This window comes from Triturus cristatus, chromosome 2_1 (assembly GCF_964204655.1).
Source record: "Triturus cristatus chromosome 2_1, aTriCri1.1, whole genome shotgun sequence".
Classification (NCBI taxonomy): Eukaryota; Metazoa; Chordata; class Amphibia; order Caudata; family Salamandridae; genus Triturus; species Triturus cristatus.
Window position 1 is genome coordinate 1,184,004,425 of NC_140581.1, and position 23,733 is coordinate 1,184,028,157.

Sequence of the window (23,733 nt, forward strand, 5' to 3'; positions counted from 1 at the left end):
ACCCCACAGCCTACAGAGTCCATTCTCCCGGGTTGTAAGTGAGACAGCCATATAACATATCGAGGGACCCCGCGTCAATACGTGATGACCAATGTTCCCCCTAATTTATTTCTCTGTGTGCGGCAGTGTAAGGTCTTTGTGCACTGCAGCCAAGACTGTGTGCGCCAAAAAAACGACCATGCATGCAATAGTTACCTAAGGTCCCAGTTTAGGCCAAACAGGAGAGCGCTCATGGGTTTATTTATTAGCATTAATTACGCTAAATGGGTTTATAAACTCATTGTGAGTTACACCTTTTTTGATTCGGCTTTTCCCTGGCATTCGTACTGCACGAGGAGTGGAGCTGGGTGGGCTACAAAATTCCTAGGGAGGAATGCGCCATATACAACGCTTTAGAAGATCCAACATAAGAAGATAAAGCAGCAGGTGCAGTGACACCAGGGCAAAGAGGACTGAGGGGCCACTGAAAGCTGATTATTTCTGTTTTTAACCATTCAAATAGCGGCCAAGGGCCCATTTTCTTCCTTGCACCAGCGCCCATGCCATACCGGCTATGTCACTGGTGTTGTGCATCAGTGTAAATTCCTCTGGTTTTTAAAGATAATTATAGCAAAAACTTTAACAATAATGCTAAATGCTAACCATCTGAGAAATGTAAATGTTGCCTCTCAATACAAACAGGGGAAAAACGAGTTGGCTTGAGGGAGGGAGATGGCACGCCTGTCTCTCCTGTAGGTCAACACAAAGCACCAACATTTGCGGTTAAACAGAGGAGACCAATAGATGTCCATTTAGTAGCTCATTGCACAAAGTGAAACCAGAAAACCTGAGACTGATCCCAGCTTCCACACTTAACTAAACTGTGTGACCGTAGGCAAATATTTTATTTCAGCAATCTTCCATTTTCTTTATTATTGCCTATGAAAGTATCTTCACATATGTGAGTTTAGAATATGAGGCATACAAACGTATTGGGTTTCATTTATTAGAGTATTTTTTGTTTTTTACATAGCGTGAACTAGACTGGAAGGTAGAAGAGCACTTTACATGAGCACCAGTTGCGTTACATTAGGACACGTTCGTTTTTGTTAGGCAGAGGGAGATTAAGTGATTTGACCAGAATCACAGGATGTTGAGTGTCCCTGTCGAGACTCGAGCCTTCGTTCCTCAGCTTCGAGGTCGACTTCCCAAGCTGCTAGGTCAAATCCTCTCCCCAATGTTGCTCACTCTATAAGAATGTGGGCCACATACAGTGTGCACATTACAATTTACTTGCCTCTTAGTTCACAAACATTTTTGCCATGACCAGTGCAGGAATAGTTCTAAGTTCATGCTTGAAAAAAAAATCTAATTTCTAATGTGTGACTGTAGGTGCAGCGATATAATTTCATGTATTAACATCAAAGATTCTGCATGGTACGGAAAACGATTTTTTTAAATTTAAAGATGCTTTATCATATTTAGGTGATGTGCGTTGCATGATTTACATGGTTTGCATTTCAGCGCTCAGCCCGGAAAACATGCCATTAAAGTTGTCTCGCATTTGCAAGAGTTTGAGCTATTAGCATTAGAAATGACAATGTCTTTTATACATGTGTTGCTTTGAAAAACACATACATAAAAGGCATTATCATTTACAATACCAATAGCTTAAAATCTCGCAATTGCTAGACCTATTGAATCGAAAATGCTTGTGAAAACTGCTTCACGGACTAGTCTGTTTTTATACCTCTAATTCAAAAAAGAAACTACAGCTACAAAGCTGGATACTTTAGAACAGAACTTCAGCTGTGGACAAATAAATCGGTAGCAATCACAAACTGTGAGCCTCCTTATCCCAGAATTACCAGGGTGGTGTAAATGGAGCAGCAGGGAGACACTGCACTCTTAGTGCTGTCAAAATACTAAAGTGTTTAAGCAGGATTTCTCAGAGGGAGCTCTCTACCCATCAAAAGGAGTCGTCATACTTATGTGTACAAAGTATTCCTCTGCTTTCGTCAGCATTACTTTCTTAGAAACGGCGAACAGCGACTTACTCGTGGTTGCATATGAGGTACAAGGGCAAGTTGAATCATCTGAAGCGCAGAGATACTCTTTTGGGAGTCGAGTCTGGCGCTATATACATAAAATAAATAATTCCACTGAATATGCCGTTCGAGTCGGGTAGCGACGGGCAGGCTGACTGAAGTGCATTATGTGAAACTCCTATAGCGTTTCCCCACGAAAGGTCCACAGAATAGTAAGCTGTTTGTGAAATGTTAAAACAGAAGCCTTAGAATATTGATACGTTTCTACAACATTTTGCCCAAATTAAGTTAAATATTGGACTTGCCAAAATAAAGCAGAAGCAAAAATTATTTGGTGTTCCTAAAGCATTAGTCAAATGTGCTCATCCAGTTCAGGTTTTCCTTTTGCGTTCTGTCATGTGTAGTCCTTTTTCAACTAAGTCTAAATTCAGCACTACAAGCTAGAATGTAAACAAGTATTTGTAATACAATAGGTCTAACATTTGCAAGAGTTTAAGCTATTGGCTTTGAAAATGACAATGCCTTTAATTTATATGTTTTAAAAAGCAACAAATAAATAAAAGGCATTGTTATTTACAATTCCAATAGCTCAAACTCTCGCAAATGCGAGACTTATTGCATTGCAAATGCTTGTTATTATCACCTCCACAAGTGCAATGGGTGGCCCAAAAACAGCAAACACCCCCTTTGCAGGAGCATCAGCTTCCAATGTCCAGGGCACAGACTTTAAAGACAATATCACCAGGGTGCTGAACAATGACAATTAGTGCTGGGGAATGAGACATAGTTCTTCAAAGGTATACCGCCGCCTACAAAAATAACGCAGCAAGTGGTATGTGCGGGAACCACTTGCTACTCCAGTTCTGACTAGGGTTACCAACCGTCCATAAATTTCAAATTACAAAAGCAACAGCTGCAAATGGTTTCACGTGCATGTGCAAAGTGTGGTTTCTCTCACAATGTGTGAAGTGTGAGCGCTTCATAATAGTTATTGCGCGTTCCATGACGATCACTTTTACTGACGCCTTTTGTCTGTAATTTTGGGCATTGGGGAACATCACTGTTCCCCTGTCAGAAGCCTCAGCTCCCTGATGGAGTCATCTCGAACTCCTCAGAGCACAAAAGCAGGCCCACCCCACCCCACCCATTGTCATTCTGTCTGCGGCTGATTGCCACAGACAGAATGACAATGGGTCAGTCTGGGCTCTTACTGCATGTGGTGGGCCTCGGTGTAGGGCAGGACATTCAGTCAGGTGCAGGAAATTAACAAAAACGCCCATGCTGCTAGGTGAGAATCCAGTTCATGAAAAGAAGCTGGTGAAAAAAGTTTAAAAAAAGGTTTATGGGTCTTTCAATGCCTCATTTTAAAACTGACGTATTTGCAATGTTATCTTCAACAAAGCCATGGTTGCTGCTTTTTTTTAGGTCTCGCAAAGGACAGCGCATGCGCTGCCTCTACGAGGCAACAAGTAATCAGTATTAGCGGTGAAACTCCACCCATTTCGTTTCTATTTGTTTTGTCCCTTGGCATTGGTTACATCTGGCATTGCTCTTCTTATCTCACTGATTGATTGGCTGGTGGTCCGATACCTCACTTCCGTTTTGCAGGAAGCAGCACCGATCAACTACAGTTTAGTTCCGCTGCTGGCTGTTATGTATTCATTTAGGGACTACTTGTTTGTATGTGATTACGTGATACAGCCCACCCCAGGCTTGAACCCTGTTCTCCAGCTCCAAAGTCGGCAGCGTTATACCTTGAGCCACCTCCTCGTGTCGATTTTCCTTATTTCAGTAGTGGATTAGTGAGTGCTTTGTATTGTACATTTTTTCTAACACCCCGTGACCATCACGGGGCACCTAGGCATTCTCGTTGGCTGTGATCAAGTAAATCCGGAGTTAATCCTAATTGCAACAGTGCCCATCCGAAGGGGAGTTTTACGTTCGAACTTCTGAGGGGGCGTCCTGTGCCCCGTTGAGACAGAGTGCCGTGCCACACCCCCTGTGAGATGTGTCTCTTGTGCACTTTGTGTGGATGCTGTTCTGTGCTGCTCAGAAGTGCGTGAGGGTGTATAGTGTGTTTTTTTGTGTCTAAGTGTGTGCATTTGTATGTGTGTGTGTGTGTCCCTGTGTGTTTGTATATGTGTGTGTCAGTGTGTGTTACACTGTGTCCCACTGGTTTTCCTAACACGGATCTCTTCAATGTGGAAGGGAAATAAAACACACTCCGCGAGGAAAGGAAAAAAGACGCAGCTGAGACATTTTATTGCTGCGCAGTGTTGGATGAAGGACTTGAATGACTGATGGCATGAAAGAGACACTCACTCTCTCCACTCGCTCAAGCACTATGGATGCGCTGCCGCTGGTTTTGGACTTGTCTGCCTCTTCGCGTGTGAACTCAGGCAGTCCCAGAGCTGCGTGGACTCTGTGCCACGATCTGTTTAGAGTCAATGCACCGGCTGTGGGCCGGTGCAGGTCTAACTGTGTTCAGCACCCTCACGGAGGAAGAACCGAAAGAAAAGCGCATACAGTTCAGTACACAGCAACCTCTTCCTCTAATCACAAACTGCATTTTGTCTTCGGAAGCGGTCTCTGGGCTGGGCTCACCCGTCGCATCTGGACTAAATCAAAGCTTTAAAAATACTACAAAGCCATCGCATTACATTTTCCTCTTCCTTGATTCTCCATTCCTTCTCCACTCCACCTTTGCTCGTGTTTTGAAGCAGAAGGCTCAACCCCCACCCCTCTGAGAAGCATCAATCAGGCACGGTTGGAATAGGGCTGAGACACAATTAATCCCCTTTTCCCAGGAAATCTGTTTGTGATCAAAACGTGTCTCTGAAAGAGACACGTTAGTGATAACTTCCTTACCTTAGAATATCCCCAGGCATCAGACTGGATCCGGAAAGTTTCGCTTAGCAGTACCTCTGCGCGTCAGTTGGTGGCGTCGTGCAGCTCCGCATCCATCACTGGCATCATAAGCGCCGAGATGACGCCACGGAGAGTACTTAGGCGCCACCCATGCGCGCTGACATCAGTTCTTTCTTATTCCACGCCAACAAGCGCAGATCCGGATTCCGGTAAGCGATGCCATAAAAAGAAGTCGAAGAAGCGTGTTCACTCTCCGACGTCCCCCGGTCACTCCCCGGAGGCAGACAAGGGGGACAGGGGCTTTGCCCCAGCGGCTCCCCTGGAGCCTGGGAGTCCCGCGGCCTACCCGCCTTACCCAGGTCTATCGGCGACTCCCGAACAGGTGCAAGAATTCCTTGCTACCATGGACCGCTTTTTTAGGCCTCGGGCTCCCGCCGGCGCGCCTTCGGGCCCCGTGGTCCCGGGTCCAGATCCTGTTGGCCCGGCGGCTCCGCCACCGGCGCCAGCCCCAGCGCCACAGGATCCTGCGCCAGCGGATCTGGCCCCAGTGCCACGAGGTGCGGTGTTACCGGCTCTGGCGCCGCCCTCGGCGCCACACTGGGTGCTGTTTATTCCTCCCTTGCCCCGATTCCAGGACCATTTGTTTCCGGCCTGGGATCTGCACTGTGAGCTGGCGCCATTCCCAACGCCTTTCTTCCCTTCTCCGGCTCCGGTTTATCCACCGCGGCCGCCCCCCCCCCCCCCCCTACGCCAGAGGCGGATGAAGACTGGGAAGGGTCCGAGGACCCCCTTGCCCAGCAATGTGACTCCAAGCAGGATTGGGTGGACAACTTGGAGGAGGCAGGCGACCTCGATGTCTCCTCTGACCCGGGGTTCGCTTCCCCCGCCTACGATGGAGGAAGGTGCCTCTTACACGATGGTCCTCCATCAGGCAGAGAGGCCCTTAATCTTGACCTCCCCACAGTGGCCCTCAAGACCAACCTCCTCACCGAGGAGCTCCAGATGGCGTCTACTTCATCGGAGCCGTTGCTTCCCTTTAATGACGCCCTTACCGACGTCCTCTTGGGCATTTGGTCGAGGCCAGCCACGGGGGCCCCGGTGGATAAAAACGTCATCAGGCGCAGGCGCCCGGTGTCCCTGCCTTTTTGACTACTCACCCGACGCCTGAGAGCCTGGTCATTCAGGCCTCGACGTCACAGAGAGAGGCAGAGATCAGAGGACTCTGGTCTCTGGCGGAGTCCCGGCTCTATATCAACCTTTTGGAGCTTCGGACAATCCGACTTGCACTGAAGGCATTCCTTCCCTCTGTCCGGGGAAGTGTGGTGCAGGTGTTCACAGACAACACCACCGCCATGTGGTATTGCAACAGGGCGGGGTGGGGTCCTATATCAGGAGGCTCTGCGCCTCTGGACATGGCTGGAACATCAAGGCATTACCTTGGTGGTTTAACACCTAGCAGGTTCTCTGAACGCCAGTGCCGACGAACGCAGCCGTTGGTGCTTGATGGATCACGAATGGCGTCTGCACTCGGACGTGGCCCAAGGTCTCTTTCAGCAGTGGGGAGAGCCTTAGTTAGATCTATTTGCCACCAAAGAGAACGCGCAATGTCATCAGTTCTGCGGGTTGGAATTTCCAATGCGGCACTCGCTCAGCGACACTCTTCGTCGCGAGTGGAGTTGCGGTCTGTTGTACGCCTTTCCACCTATACCACTTCTGCTCAGAGTGCTGAAGAAGATCCGGCGCGACCGGGCCCAAGTCATCTTTGTGGCTCCGGATTGGGCACGAAGATACTGGTATCCCGAGCTCCTCAGCATGGCGATCGATCCCCCGATCCGTCTGCCTCTTCGGGAGGATCTTCTGTCGCAGCATCAGGGGGTGGTCCTCCACCCGAACCTGTCCAGCCTCCACCTCCATGCGTGGAGATTGAGCGGCGACAGTTGACAGATTTTGATCTTCCTCCCAAAGTCTGTGATTTCATCTTGGCAGCCAGGCATCCCTCCACTAAAACGGTATACGCCTGTCGGTGGAACAAATTTGTGGCATGGTGCACATCGAAAGCTGTGGATCCCCTTTCTGCCCCTCTTTCGGAAGTTCTTCTGTTCCTGCTTTCCTTGGCCCGGCAGGGCTCTGCTCAGGGCTCTCTAAAAGGTTATCTTTCTGCCATCTCCGCCTTTCTCTGGCTTCCTGATCAGCCTTCTCTTTTTAAGTCTCCGGTTGTTAACCGTTTCCTTAAAGGCATTACGCACACGAAGTTCTGCACGTTGGAATTTCCAAGGTGGCTCCCGCTCGGTGATACTTTTTGTCGTGAGTAGAACTGCTGCCTCCTGTACGCCTTTCCACCTGTACCACTTCTGCCCAGAGTGCTGAAGAAGAGCAAGCGCAACCGGGCCCATGTCATCCTTGTGGCTCCGGAGTGGGCACGGAGAGTCTGGTACCCTGAGCTCCTGAGCATGGCCATCAATCCCTCGTTCAGACTGCCTTTTCAGGAGGATCTTCTGTCCACCCGAATCTGTCCAGCCTCCACCTCCTTGCGTGGCGATTGAGCGGCAACAGTTGACAGCTTTTGACCTTCCTCCTGAAGTCTGTAATGTCACCTTGGCAGCCAGGCGTCCCTCCACTAAGACGGTATACGACTGCAGATAGAACAAGTTTGTGGCATGGTGCACAGCAAAGGCTTTGGATCCTCTTTCTGCCCATCTTTCCGAGGTTCTCTCGTATCTACTTTCTTCGGCCAGCAGGGCTCTGCCCTGGGCACTCTTAAAGGCTACCTTTCAGCCATATCTGCTTTTCTTTGCCTTCCTGATCAGCCTTCTCTTTTCAAGTCCCCTATTGTAAATAGATTTCTAAAGGGCATTACTAACCTCTTTCCTCCTTCTCCATTCATAATGCCCCAATGAGACTTGAACCCGGTCTTAACCTATCTTATATGCACTCCCTTCGAGCCTCTTCACAACTGTCCTCTCCTGAAGACAGCTTTCCTTGTTGCCATCACCTCTGCTCGCAGAGTGAGTGAGCTTCAAGCTTTATCTTCCAAGCCTCTTTTTCTTGCTCTTCATCTGGACAAAGTAGTCCTTAAGTGGTTACCTCTTTCCATATAGGACAAACCATCACTTTGCCCACCTTCTTCCCACCTCCACACCCTTCCAAGGAGGAGGAGAGACTCCACCGTCTGGACCCAAAGCGTGCATTGTCTTTCTCTCTCAACCACACAAAAGAATTCTGGGTGGACAAACAACTCTTTGTAGGATATGTAGGGGCTGAGAAAGGTCGGGCTGTGCAAAAACACACCTCTCTCTATGGGTTGTCCTATGCATTAAAATCTGGTACTCCTGGATTATATCTGGAGCCTCCTCCTCCCCTGGCTGATGCTGAAGAACTGTTGTTATGAATCTAGCGGACTGGAAAATGCGTAGTACACATGCTAGATGTGGCAATGGGTGACAAGGACTCTCCCTATATATGATACATCTCTACTTGTCAAGCAGAGGTAATGTGGTGCAGTTCTTTGTTTTTCTTTTAGTCTTATTCTTTGCAATTTATGCTTTGCATGAACGATATCATGTCATTGTTGAAAAAGTTGATATCCATATTTGTCATCTTTTATGCGTACTTGGGGTGCCCTATGGGGCATTCTGTTTGGCTTGGCTGTCAACAATAATATTATGTTGTAAAAAAAAAAGACATCTGCTACTCCTTGGCGAACAAGGAAGCCCCAGTGCTTTGAAGTCGTGCACTGGGGGCACATTTGGTGTCCCTGTGCATAGTCCAGATCAAACCGGTTCAGGGGCTTCCAGACCCTGCTCTGGTGCAAAACTGGACAAAGAAAATGGGTGTAGCCACCCCTCTTTCCAAACCCTCCCATATGTGGGTCCCCAGAGCTAGTCCAATCTCTTCCTTAGGTATAAGTAAGGAACCTCTGTAACCAGAACTTTAGATATCCCTGGACGAAACTCTGAAGCTGAATCCTGGAACTTCGACGCTCTACTAAAGACTAGAGGACTGAAGAAATCTTGGGGTCAAGGAGTGACTCCCCTGCTTTGCAGGCACCAACGAAGCATTTTGCCGATCTGCATTTCCTAAGCTCCCGCCGGACTCTGAAGTATTTGCAGCCTAGGAAGAGGATTTCCAGACATCTCAGAGGCCGACCCGAGTCCCCAGCAAAGCTGAGACCTGCAGCCCTCGTGAGTAGCGTGGAACCGGAACTCCTGGTCACCGTGCATTTCTGCAAGTGCATTGACTTCTCGACGTCTCTTGAAGTTGTGCTTGGGGTTACGTGTAGCCCCCACCTCGAGCAGAGAATCCACCAAAGATTGCCGGCCTAGTCACCCCAAGTGACCCGTGGCCCACCATTTTGTGTTTCCTCTCGAGGCTCCTTCGCGATCCCTGATCCATCGAAAGGTGGGTCCCTGAGAAGGTAACTTTGATTTTCCTTGGGCTTCCCTGGTTGTCCAGACGTGCCCCGACTCCCTACCAAGTGGTGAGTCCCTCAGACCTTGATGGTCTGCACCGAAGCATCTTTCTCCTTTCTGCAAGAAAGATGAACAATAATTCCTCCATGGTATAAAGAATTTTTCTTCAACAAAATGACCACTCGAAGGTTACATAATGCACTATAACGAAGCTAAAATGACACCAAAAAGTTGTAAATCTCAGATAGACATTCAGCAATTATGCCACTTGTATAAAATGTTGCCACAAAGATGTACATATTTACATATATATAAATATATAAATTCATAAATGTTTCACCAGAAACTCTGAGTGGCCCGACAACTCACACAATATCACTGGCCAATATGAATTGCCGGACCGCAAGGAACTACAAAGCTTGCCCCCGCACGGCCTTCAGTGCCATGGTCCAACAGTCTGAACATGTCTTCAAGCCGTGAACACGCTTGAAGCACCAAGGCAAACAGAAAAGAGAGCAACCACATCTGTAATAAAAACTCTCTCTTTTTTTTTTAATCATAGACCAAATATGTGTAACACAAATGCACACAGCCATGTATACTCTATATACCTAATCGCTAACTAAAACAGAGAAATCAGCCCAAAAGCGCTTCATAATATTATTGTAAAAAGAAACTCACCTATCAGTGCAGTACCAAAATATATCATAAAGAAAAATTGAAACATTAAAAATAAATCACTCATAAAATTCCTAAAATAAATCCTTTTCAGCAACAAGCACGTACGACCATACTTGTGATCCAAAACAAAATTGTATATATATATATATATATATATATATATATATATATATATATTACCTACTGGCGGTCGCCAGTAGGTAGTTATAGTTAGGACCACGTTTCCATAGGAAATCCGCAACATTCTATTTTGAATAACTTTGGCGCCGGTCGACGAATCCTCGCGAATTTTTCAAAATAGGTGGGGTGCTACGCTCCGCTCCTACCCTGAAAGTCTCGGGGGGATTCGTCAAGCGGGGGCTGAGATAAAAGGGGGGTCCCAAAACGTGTTTTTCCCATGCATTTTTCCATAGGACCTTTAGACACAGCTACAGCCCGAACGGCTGAACAGAATTACTTGAAATTTGGCAGAGAGGTAGTCCTCAGGTCAAGGAAGTGCCTTTTGTAGGTTTGGTGTAAGAAATAAACAAAGAATAAATTTCACAAAGATGCGCATAATATGTCCCCCATGTGCGCACGGTGCGCGAAGCGCATCGTGCGTACATGGCCCATCCCGCATAACGTGGGCACGCGGTGCACGCAGCGCACCGTGTGTCCACCATGCGTGCACGGCACAAACTGCGTAAAGTGGGCGCGCGGTGCGCGAAGCGCACCGCGTGCTCACTGTGCGCGCACGGTGCGCGCACGGAACGAACTGCGTTAACTGGGCGCGCACGCCACGAATGGCGTAAAGTAACTTAGCATTTAAAAAACCGTACAAATTCACTGAAAAAACCATAGGTTTCACACACGTTATAGTTAGGAATTAGCATTTAAAAAACCTTGCAAATTCACTGAAAAAACCATAGGTTTCACACATGTTATAGTTAGCTGGACATTTTATTGATAAAAAACCAATGAAATTCCCCCGTTATAGTTAGTGCAGGCAACTATAACTCACGCGACCGCAATCTTCTGCTGATGACATATGTGTCTTTATGAAAAAAAAATATTTGTAATATATGTATAGCTAAAATTTAATGGAAGAAGACATGGGCAAATAAGTGTCTAAATACAGTATTAGCATCAGCAGAGGATTGCGGTCGCGTGAGTTATAGTTGCCTGCACTAACTATAACGGGGGAATTTCATTGGTTTTTTATCAATAAAATGTCCAGCTAACTATAACATGTGTGAAACCTATGGTTTTTTCAGTGAATTTGCAAGGTTTTTTAAATGCTAATTCCTAACTATAACGTGTGTGAAACCTATGGTTTTTTCAGTGAATATATATATATATATATATATATATATATATATTCACTGAAAAAACCATAGGTTTTACAGACGTTATAGTTAGGAATTAGCATTTAAAAAACCTAAGAAATTCACACAAAAAAACATAGGTTTCAGGGACGTTATAGTTAGTTGAACTTTTGACTCGTATAAAACCAGAGAAATTCGCCTGTTATAGTTAGTTGAGCTAACTATAACTCGCGCGCCCGCAATGCACTGCTGATGATGTCACATATTACATCACTCATGACATGGTCAGTGACATCACTGATGACATCACTCATGACATCTCAAATGACATCACTCATGACATCATCCAATGAATGTGTGTTTCTATAAAATGCAAATATGTTTTATATATATATGCCGAGGTGTATTGAAGAATGAATGCATTTACAAGTGCCTAAAGGAATTATTTTGTATGTGTGTGACTGACTGTATAAGTGAGTGATTGAACGTGTCTTACTGAATGCATGGGTTAGTGACTAAACTATGTAAAAGTCTGTATTAGTCTCTCCATTGGTGTGTACGCAACTGCATGGGTTGCTGAAAACCTACATTTGTTGTCTAAGTATCTGTATGGGTCCCTGAGTGTCTGTGTAGGTGGGTGGGTGTATGTGTCTGTGCATAGATGTCTGAGTGGGTGATTCAGTGGTTGTATGGATTAAAAAGTGCATCTGGAAAGGCCTGTATGGGTGAGTTAGTGTGTCTATGGGTGTGTCGGTGAGGGAATAAATGTCTCAGTGGCATATCTGTGACTAACGACATATGTTTTTAGCCACTATATGTGAGTGTTGGAGTATATAAATGAGTATACGTGATACTAAGTTATTTCAAGAGTGGGTGTATAAATAAGTGTCTGCTTCTATCAGTGATTGTATAAGACAGTAAATATGTGTTAGTATCTGTATAAATAAGTGATGTGGTATGTCTAAAAATAACGAAGTTGGTGTGTATAACTGCATACATGATTAAATGGGTATGTGATTCATTCTTTGCATTACTGACTAGGAGTGTGAGTAACTTTATGGATGAGTGGCAGCGTGTGACTGCATGTATAGATGTATGAGTGCATATTATAGTCCTCTATTGATGAATAACTACATGTATAAGTGACTGGATGTGTGTGTAGACCTAGGAAATAGTGAGTGCTATGTAGTATATGGCATTCTTCTATGTATGGTTTCAAAAATAGTAGTCAGCATTTTAGAATGGGTGTATCAAAGTTTATATTAGAGCATCAGTATGTGCATCAGATTGTCACATGGATGATGTCATGAGTGATGTCATGAGTGATGTCATTTGAGATGTCATGAGTGATGTCATCAGTGATGTCACTGACCATGTCATGAGTGATGTAATATGTGACATCATCAGCAGTGCATTGCGGGTGCACGAGTTATAGTTAGCGCAACTAACTGTAGCATGCGAATTTCTCTGGTTTTATATGAGTCAAATGTTCAACTAACTATAACGTCCCTGAAAACCTATGTTTTTTTTAGTGAATTTGTAAGGTTTTTTAAATGCTTATTCGTAACTATAACGTCTGAAAAACCTATGGTTTTTTCAGTGAATTTCGAAGGTTTTTTAAATGTTAATGTTTATAAAACCTATATTTTTTATAATATATTTTACAAAAAAATTGGAACTCTATTATACTTCCTGTTTTTAACTTTAAAAATTATGTAATGTTTTATATCTTCCCCAAAAAATATGTATATATTTTTTTTTGGGGGGGGGGGGAGAAAACTGCACTCCCATACCGGTAGCGTACCAAGCTCCATCATCACACAAATCCTATCCGCCATATTGCGAAACTCGTAAATGATGCACATTTTGTATCCGACGAGTTTGTGGCACCGCGTCCCGCGTAACCTCATATACGCATGAAGTCACCCCAGGTACTACTTTGGTATCCAACGGGTACGCAGTACCAAGCCACGCGTTACGTCATGTACGTAGGGGGTTGCGCCTGCTGCGTGTTGCGTGTTGCGTATTCAACAACTACACGCTGCCAGGCCCTGTGTTACGTCACAGACGTATAGTATCGCGCCGGGTACGCGATTCTCTCTTTTTTTTGTCTCAAAAGTATATCTAAATAACTTTAAACAGTATATGAGAGCACACGAAAATCTAAATTATTTTAAATATTTATATATTTCTAACTGTAATAAACTTATATTATGATAAATATATTTTGTCAAAATCGCGTCGGGTGCGGCCTCCTTGCGCGCTCGGTGCGCGATTGCCATGTGACCTTAAAAAAAGCATTTGATTGGTTCATAACATTTCTCATTGTAACAGTTGTACGACCCCACCCATTTTACTCATTCTCTCCACAGTGTTTGATGAGAGACACGTCTTCTGCTTAGAAAGCTTTTTTGAAAAGTGTTTTCCTGTATACACATATCTTATAACTAAAACGACAAGTGAGGAAATAATAAACCAGAATGAAATAATCAGACGGGGACAAGGCCATGATGGAGGATGCTGATGGGCTGGAGTATGTAACAGGCGAGCACAATCATCCGGAAGATACACCATAAGACATTGGTGGGACAATGGCTTCACACAATCGTATTCTGATCTACTGAAGTGTCAACCGCAGTTTGATGAGCAGCATGATATTGAGAAAACATACCCCAAAAACTCTTTGGGCGAATACAAGGAGGGAGCATTTCGTTATACACTTCAGATTGGGTGTTACAGTAAACAATGTCATGCTCCCACTCTGCCACCATGGGCACAGGACTCTCATCCAACGCATTGCCAGCCGACGCTTGGCAAGAAAGAGACCCATTGCTACCAATCTGCGTACAGCTTTCTTAAGGGGTTTAGTGTATCCCAAGAGCGCCAGCAAGGGATCCGGAGCAAGGGACAACCCAAGGAAATCATTCACAGCTTCTGGAAAATGGAATCCCAATAATGTTGTACTTGTGGACACTGCCCTGCCTGATGAAAAAAACCAGCGTGTGGTGTATGACATCTCTCACAAGTTATCAGTGTCCCGCAAGCCATACCTTGGTAAGGGGGAATAGTAAACTCTATTTAAAAATTTAAAACAGGTGAGGCGGTGACGGCCATTGATGGATATCTTACGGGTGACCTCGCAGCAATAGAACCATATGTAATCAGTAATGGGGACGCCTACATCTGATTGCCAGGCTTGCCTAACTGTGTTGAGGGAGGAAGTCTTCGTATCCAGGGCTAATGCGTACAACTTGGAGATAATCTTACACAGGGACTTAGCGCTCAGCAGAGCTTTCAAAGGGGGAATAACCAAAGGCTCCTGTTATTCCTTTCCCAGTATCGCCTGTAAAGCGTGCCAAGTTCTAAAGAAGTGGAATCTGGTGAGGGCTGAATGTGCACTATCTGCACCTGCAATCTCCTCCCACGTGCCCAAACGTCCCTGCCAGAAGAGGTCACCCATGTTTTGTATGCCTAATTTGTTGAGGGAATCCAAGGTCCCTTTCTCTGAGCTAAGCGCGAACCACTGGCACCACTCAACATGCATTCTTGGCAAATATAATTGCGCCCCATCATACATTCTCAGTAAAGCATTCCACGCTTGAATGACTGAATTGATCGAGTCCAATATACTGCTACGTCTTGTTGGGGTCTGTGTTGTGAAGCGAGGCAAAGAGTGCGGGCAGCAGCAACCCTTTCAATGTGGAGATGAGGCAAATCATGGGGCCCATAGACCCAGCTATAGGCATGAGAGGCCTGAGCGGCCCTGTAGTACAATTCAAAATTCGGGGCATTAAGTCCACCGGTGGTACATGGGAGCATGAGGGTGTCCAAGGCGACCCTGGGGGATTTACCAGCCCATGCTAAATTGATCAGCAGAGAACGGAGTTCACAGAACAGCTGTTGAGGGACCACTATAGGTATATTGAGGATTAAAAAAAGCAGGCGGGCAGTACAACCATTTTCATCAAAGAAACTCTGCCGGCCAGGGACAATGGGAGTTGTATCTACCTATCTATATCATCCCCAATCTTATCTATCAATTTACCATAATTGGCTCTAATTACCACATCAGCATCGGGCGGACCTGAATCCCCAGATAGCGCACCGGTTTGGTGGTCCATTGCAGTGGGAAATCCAGCGGAAACTGCACTGTGGAAGGCATTAGGGGGAACAATATGGATTTGTCCCAATTGATCTTGAGGCCGGAGAGGTCTCCAAAGTATAGCACCTCGCGTATCACAGGTGATAGATGGGTCTCGGGGTCTCTTACGTATAACAGTGTGTCATCTGTGTAAGCAGAGGTGATGAGATTATAATGAGGAAAGCGAAGTCCTCTATGACTGTGATATTCCCGCAGGGCCCGCAACAGAGGCTCAGCAGCCACCGCATACAACAACAGGGACTGCGGGCACCCCTGCTGAGTGCCCCGCTGGATTGAAAAAGGGACAGAGACCACATGCCCTGTGCGAACCCTAGCCATTGGAGAGTTATATAACACCGAAATCAATTGCAGAAACTCCTCACCCACCCCTATGCGGCGAAGCACAGCATACATAAATTTCCATTTGATCGAATCGAAAGACTTCTCGGCATTTAAAAACAAGCATTTGCAATGCAATAGGTCTCGCATTTTCGCAAGTTTAAGCTATTGGCATTGTTAATGACTGCCTTTTATTTACGTTTTAAAAACCAAAACATTAATAAAAGTAATTGTCAATTACAATAGCTCAAACTTGCTTAAATGCGAGACCTATTGCATTACAAATGCTTGTTATAAGTGGTTAGGTTTTTCTGGCTGATGACAGAGCTGTGTTAAAGTAGTAACGCATTCCATCGGTTAGTTTCCCAGTAAATATATGATGTAGCAAGTACACTGCTGGTTGCCCTAACAGCCTATTATTGCATTTTCAGACTGCGTGGGTTTGCGTTTCTATTTCGGTCTTAATGTGTACTATTGTAATGCAAGGTAGTTTAGCCAAAAAAATGAATAATTATACTTTCGTCTTTCAATAACTTTAGATTCTTTTACTATAATTTAGATTACTGAATGTTTGCTGTCTCGGATCACGAGAATAAAATGGACACACTTTTAAAGGAGGTACACTTTAAAGCTACACTCGTCAAACATGGCAGCAAAGGTTTACTATTGTGGAAAGTAGAAAATAAGGTTGTGAATCACTTCTCATCAGCATCACACAAGCTGAGTGGCACAGTATGTTAATACCCACGTACCCAAAAGAGTAAGAATTCCCTTCGCGCAGCAGAGGGCCATCGGCAACACTGTACTGAAAACTCTTCTACAGACCTGGTTGGTGCCCAGCAGACATTCCTGCATGAACATGCACGAGAAGTTTGGGGGGGGGGGGGGTTTGGTAGGGCAATCCCTTCCTTAAACATACCAACTCCTCCCTCTCTTCAAAGGTGCCAATGCCGACAAACAAAGAACACAATTGCCTGAAAACAGCAGTGATTTCTGATTAACACGTTTCACAGACACAACAGACCCTGGCTCCAAAGGCCAGCCTTTTGTTCAGTGAAGTTCTGTGCACCCCTCCCACCCCCAATGGCCCTCCGGTGGGATCCATCTTGGCGAAAATCCAGAGCACAGGGAAGTGGAGCGGCACTCGGGTGTTTCCAGGGAGCAAATGTACTCTGGACATGGCGCGCCACTCTGGCTTTCTACAGCCGTTGGAGTGGAAAAGAGTAAACTCTTCATCGTTTCGTCATGGCTGGTATTTTATAGAAGGTGAAATAAAATTGGGTGCAATTTTTTTTTTTAAAGCGCCTGCTGCTTTCTGACAGGTAACATTTTCGGGGTGTTAACGAACACAATTGTGTTGGCATCTATCTGCTCAAACGTACCACATTTAAAAGGCAGTAAAGTAAAAGTACCGGAAGCGGAGCCAATGAAGTACAGGTACAAAGAAATGCATGCAATGAAAAACAAGAGCAAATAAGTGTGCACACGAGTCCTAGTTAAAAGAACCAAAGCAATCATTCCCACATGATGGGCTGGGCAGAAAGCAACTAAAATTTACCCCATCTAATGCGTGGTGTGTCGATGTTGTGAGGGCTAGTCGGGAGGGGCTCTGGAAGAGAGACTCGACATGAGGCTCTTTCAATTTACAGTGAAAGCACTTGTTGTACACGTTTGTGTAATGAAGGGAGCCCAGTGAAGCAAAAGGGAGGAAGGGGTTAAGGGTGGGTGCATGATGGAAGGGTGGCTCTGTGAGGCCGGGAAACCAAGATAAACCTTGTAAAAAAGCTTAATGCCTGTAACCGAGGATGTGGCTTACCAACCAAGGCTGCTGCCTTTGTAGCTGGCGTCTTGTAAGTAAATAATTCTTGGGATTGCTAATGAAAGCACCCAATTTAGGACACTAGTAAAAGGGGGTGGCAAATGGTGTTCACGGGCGCTTTGATGTCCTCAGTGGCCGCGCGGCTCACTGAGAACATCAAAGCGCCCGCGAAATGTAAGTGATCGCAATCGCGATCACACTTCAAAGCGCGGCCGTGTGGCAGGCGAAAGTGAAAGAAAACGAGTGCTTTCAGGCCTCCAAATGGTGCGCGCGCCCGGCACACATGCACTGTATTTGGAGGCCTGAAAGCACTCGTTTGCACTTCCAAAACTCGCTTACTATAAGTCTCGCCAGAGCAGCGCTAAAGCGCTGTCTCAGACGAGACCTAAAAACACGGCTGCTTTAACCTCCAGGCGGACATGCTGCAGAGCCCCAAAACCCGTGTGGTGATTCTGTGAGAGCGTGCGGCTCGGAATGAACCCAGCGTGTTCAGGGCCAATTAGCTGAGGAAGAAGCGGTGATAAACGATTGGCTACGATTTTCGCGTACATCTTAGTGTCCACGTTGATCAATGAGAGTGGACGATAGGAGGAGCACCTACGGGGATCTTTATTGGGCTTCAAAAAAAGAGTAATGATCAACGCCTTTTGCATAGATGGGGCATTATGCTATCCGCAGCCATCTCATGGAAGAGAGATATTAGATGTGGAATGAGGACATCACTAAAGGCTTTATAAAATGTGACCGTGAGCCAATCAAGCCCAGGGGGACTACCCTCATGCATCAAACTCATCGCAAGACGAACCTCCGCCACTTCAACGGGATGCATCAAAAACTCACGCTGCCAGTTCTGTAACCAGGGAAGCTGTATATATTCCAGGTAGTTAGTGATGTTGTCATCGCTGTGGGTAAGTCCCTCGCGGGCACTGGAACGGGACCGCCAAGCATCCGCCAACTGAAGTTGTAAGGCAATGTCTTGTACCGCCCTTGCCGAGGCAGATAGAGGACGATCAGGGCCCTTGGAGCGATCGAGAGCTGTGTCCATTACACAATTGAAATCTCCACCCCAGAATATCGGTAGGGAACAGTGATCTTTTAATAAAGCAAATAGGGAGCGATAAAACCCAGGATCATCATAGTTCGGGCCATAGGAATTGACAACCAGAAATTCCCACCTTGGGCAGTAACATTGGGAAATTACATATCTGCCCGTCGAGTCCGTCAGAAAAGGTTCTAATTTGAAACCTGCCTTAGGGTTTAGCCAAGTCAAAACACCCCTAGAATGGGAAGTGAAACAAGCCGCATGTGAGATCCCTGCGAACCTGTTACCCGTGAGGAGCGCAGAGCCCGGGGGCAGGTGCGTCTCTTGAAGCAGGGCCACATCAACCTCCTTGCGTTTCAGATAAGCTATAATTACCTCACCTTACGCTGGTCATTTAAACCTCGAACATTCCACGTCATAAGAGTAACCCTGTGGGGTAAGCGGGCCCCAGTTCGAGGTTCAATCATGTCAACGAGTGCACATAATGTGTTCCACCCCTACAGCCCCACCAATCAAACCTCCGATCATGCAGACACCGTTGCTACATGTGACCCAAAAAAACAAGAAAAAAAAAAAATGACTGAACAATCCTCCCCCCACCCATGCCCTGCACTCCCTAACTTTGCAAAGGCAAGCCTCCCACCCAAGGACCTAGAAGAAAATAATAAACCATGATGCACCCGCAACAAAAATGTGACAAAAAAACACAAAGAGTGACACAGCTGTTAACGCATTAGGGCAGATGTTACCCAGCAACACAAACTGAACCAACCCTCCGCTATAACACCGCACGTAGACTATAGAAAAACTCCCCAGCTACCAGACAGTGGACACCAAATCAATAACACATAACAAAGAAAGCTGTGTCATGTTGGCGTCATTATCCCAACCTAATATAAACCTCAATAAAACTATAATAGAAATCTATGACCCTTCGATCTGGGGGTTGGACCACAGGCAGGAATTGGTATTATTAAGAGTAAATCAATCTAGAGTGAGCTCACAACCTCATTGACAACGAAACATATTGGCCAACTCATAGAAAATGAGGGGGATGCATTTACAACGTTATGACTGTGCAGAACTATGTCAAAGGAACAAATAAAGCATTCTTGCATACTCAGAATGTCAACAGTATTTCAGTAATTGTCGTCAAGAGTGCCAGTTGCCTCATGCGATACAGGAGAAACAGGCTGTTCCTCAGACATTTGCCAGCTTTTTCTCAGTCTCTAAAAGCTTTCTGCAGGAACTGCGGGTCGTCATACACCTTGGGCTTACCGTCAAATAAGACCTTGAGACATGCTGGATATAACATAGCATACTCAATGTGTTGGTCACGTAATTTCCGTTTCAAGGGGATGAATTGTCGCCTGGCCTCCTGCACCTTGAGGGTAAAATCCGGGAACAGAGAGATGGAAGAGCCTTCATAGTGCAAAGTACCCAGTTCTTGTGCAGGATCTCTGTCCCGGTAGTTTAGAAGTTTTGCTATTATAGGCCGAGGCGGGGCACCAGGCCGGGGGCGAGGACCAAGCGAGCGATGTGCTCTCTCAACGACAAAGAGTTGGGAAAAAGTGTCTGCACGCAGAAGAGTGCTCAATAGCCTTTCCACAAATGTTTCCATATTTCCGGTCGCTGTAGATTCCGCCAGGCCTGTAATGCGAAGATTACTGCAACGCGAGCGGGCCTCTAAGTCCTCAGCCCGATCCTGTAGTGCAGCCAAAGTGCGCTCGACCTGCTTCTGTGTGCTATCACCGTCTGTCTGGGCCTCCTCTACTTCTGCAATGCGGCGCTCCGCCATGTTTATACGTTCTGAATGTTTATCTACCCTTTCGGACATCCTGTCCATTCTGTGGGCCAGCGTATCGATCTTAGAGTCAATGGCCGTGAGCCCTTGCTGCATGATCGCGATGATCTGCTTAATGTCGCTCACTGGGTCGTCGGCATGGGTGTCAGAGTCAGGGAGCATATTGTCTGCTGCCTCCTCCCGGCACCGGGATTTACGGTGCTCAAAGGTGAGCTTAGGTTGGAATTTGTCAGGCTTCCCCATCGCTAGATCCACGCTCCGGAAGCGTCCACTGGGTCAGGCCACAAGACAGCGATCGGGGGCGGGGGGAGGCCAGAGAGCCAGGCCAGGCAGGACGATGTGAAATCCACAACTAGAAGAGGAGGATCGGCAGCCAGCTATCCGGTGACCCAGCCAGGATGGGAGGGCTGTGTAAGGCCGGCAGCCATGCAGGGGTAAATGGAGGTATTAAAATTCGGGCAGTAGTACCAGAGATCAGCAGTCGCCAAAGCTAGAAAATGCAGCACTCACCACCAGTCCCAGTGAGAAGGAGGAAGGGCGCTCGTGAGGCAGAATGGTGTGCACCCCAGGCACAGGGGTGGGCTCGGGTGAAGTGCCGGGCCACGCCACCAAAATGAAGAGAGTTTGCGCCTCAGGCAGCCTCCATCCTCAAGTCCGGAGGGAATTGCAGGAGGAGAGGTGAGCCGCAGGAGGAGCCACACAGTGCCCTAGGGAGCAGGCACCAGCCCGGTTCCCCCGCAGTACGGCATAGGATGCCCCACCTCGGCAGCGGCCCCCACCAATGGCGACCCAGTAATTATGGTCGCAGGGGAGCACAGATCAGATCAAACCCACAGGCGCTCCCCAGGGCACAGCTGAGCAGTAGAGGCCGCGCCGCCCTCCAGGCGCCGACGCGTTCGGCAACCAGGCCGCCCCAGCCTACCTCCAAATAGGAGCGCCGCAGATCTCAAATCACCGGGGGGCCCAGTGCAGATCAGCAGCAGGAGCGATGGGGTCGCCAGCATTCATGGGCCAGTCCGGAGCTGCCGCCGTCTCCGACACCACGAACACGGCACAGGCAACAGGACAGTCTGCAGGCATCTCCCGTGAGCACGCAGGTCGTAGGCTGCACAGTGTCTCACAATTTATTTAACGGAGCAGCCAATGTTGAAAGTTCTGATCACAGCACTGGACAGAGAGAGTGCTCAGAAGGGCAAATCCGTTGGAGCAGCGACGGCTTAAGGCAGGTAGTAGCAGGATTCTTGTCGGATTGTGCGGTGTGTGGCGGAGCTCTAGATCGGAGCGGCCATCTTCCAGCCGGGCAAGCTCTGCCCCACATCTGTACCTCACTCTCCTCTTTCTGCACTTCACTCTCTTCTTTCTGCACCTCACTCTCTTCTTTCTGTACCTCCCATGCTTCTTTCTGCACCTCTCTTGCTTCTTTCTGCACCTGTCTTGCTTCTTTCTGCACCTCTCTTGCCTCTTTCATCACTTCCCTTCCTTCTTTCTGCACCTCACGTGCTTCTTTCTGCACCTCTCTTGCCTCTTTCTCCATTTCTCTTGCTTCTTTCTGCACCTTTCTTCTTTCTGCGCTTTGCTTATCTCTTTCTGCACTTCTCTTGCTTCTTTCTGCACCTCTCTAGATTCTTTCTGTACTTCTCTTGCTTCTTTCTGCACTTTTCTTCCTCTTTGTGCACCTTACTGCTTCTGTAGTTCTGTCTTCTTTCTGTACCTCTCTTGCTTCTTTCTGCACTTCTCTTGCCTCTTTTTGCACTTCACTTGCCTTTTTCTACACCTCTCTTGTCTCTTTATGCACCTCTCTTGCCTATTTCTGTGCTTCTCTTGCTTCTTTCTGCACATCTCTTGCTTTTTTACGCACCTCTCTTGCTTTTTTCTGCACCTCTCTTGCTTCTCTCGGCACCTCTATTGCCTCTTTCATCTCTTCTCTTTCTTATTTCTGTACCTCTTGCTTCTTTCTGCACCTCACTTGCTTATTTCTGCACCTCTGTAGCCTTTTTCTGTACTTCTCTTGCTTATTACTGCACCTTTCTTCCTCTTTCAGCACCTCTCTTGCCTCTTTCTGAATTTCTATTGCCTTCTTCTGCACCTCTCTTCCTTCTCTCCTCTCTTGCTTCTTTCTGCACCTCACTTGCTTCTTTCTGCACCTCACTTGCTTCTTTCTGCCCCTCACTTGCTTTTTCTGCACCTCTTGTGCTTCTTTCTGCACTTCTCTTGCTTCTCTCTGCACCTCTATTGCCTCTTTCATCACTTCTCTTTCTTCTTTCTGCACCTCCATTGCTTCTTTCTGCACCTCGCTTGCTTCTTTCTGCACCTCTGGTGCCTCTTTCAGCTTCGATCCTGCTCCTTTCTGCACCTTTCTTCCTATTTCTGCATTCCGCTTGCCTCTTTCTGTACTTCTCTTGCTTCTTTCTGCACCTTTTTCCTCTTTCTGCACCTCTTTTGCCTTTCTGCATTTTCACTGCCTCCTTCTGCACCTCTTTTGCTTCTTTCTGCACCTCCTTTGCCACTTTCATCACTTATCTTCCTTCTTTCTGCACCCCCCTTGCTTCTTTCTGAGTATCTCTTGCCTCTTTCTGCACCTCTCTTGCTACTTTCTATACCTCGCTTCCTCTTTGTGCACTTCTCTTGCCTCTTTCTGTACATTTCTTCCTCTCTTGCCTCTTTCTGTGCTTTTCTTGCCGCTTTCTGTACCTTTCTTCCTCTTTCTGCACTTGCCTCTTTCATCACTTTGCTTCCTTGTTTTGGGACCTCACTTGCTTCTTTCTCTACCTCTCTTGCCTCTTTCTGCATTTCTTTTGCTTCTTTCTGCACCTTTCTTCCTTTTTCTGCACTTCTCTTGCCTCCTTCTGCATCTCTCTTGCTTCTTTCTGCACCTCTCTTCCTTCTTTCTCCTACCTCTTTTTCTTCTTTCTGCACCTCCTTTTCCTCTTTCATCACTTCTCTTCATTCTTTCTGTACCTCACTTGCTTCTTTATGAGCCTCTCTTGCCTCTTTCTGCACCTCTCTTGCTAATTTCTACACCTCGCTTCCTCTTTGTGCACTTCTCTTGCCTCTTTCTGCACATTTCTTCTTCTTTCTGCACCTCTCTTGCCTCTTTCTGTGTTTTTCTTGCCACTTTCTGTACCTTTCTTCCTCTTTCTGCTCCTCTCTTGCCTCTTTCATCACTTCTCTTCCTTGTTTCTGCATCTCACTTGCTTCTTTCTGCACCTCACTTGCTTCTTTCTGTACCTCTCTTGCCTCTTTCTGTGTTTTTTTCTTCTTTTATCCACCTTTCTTCCTCTTTCTGCACTTCTCTTGCT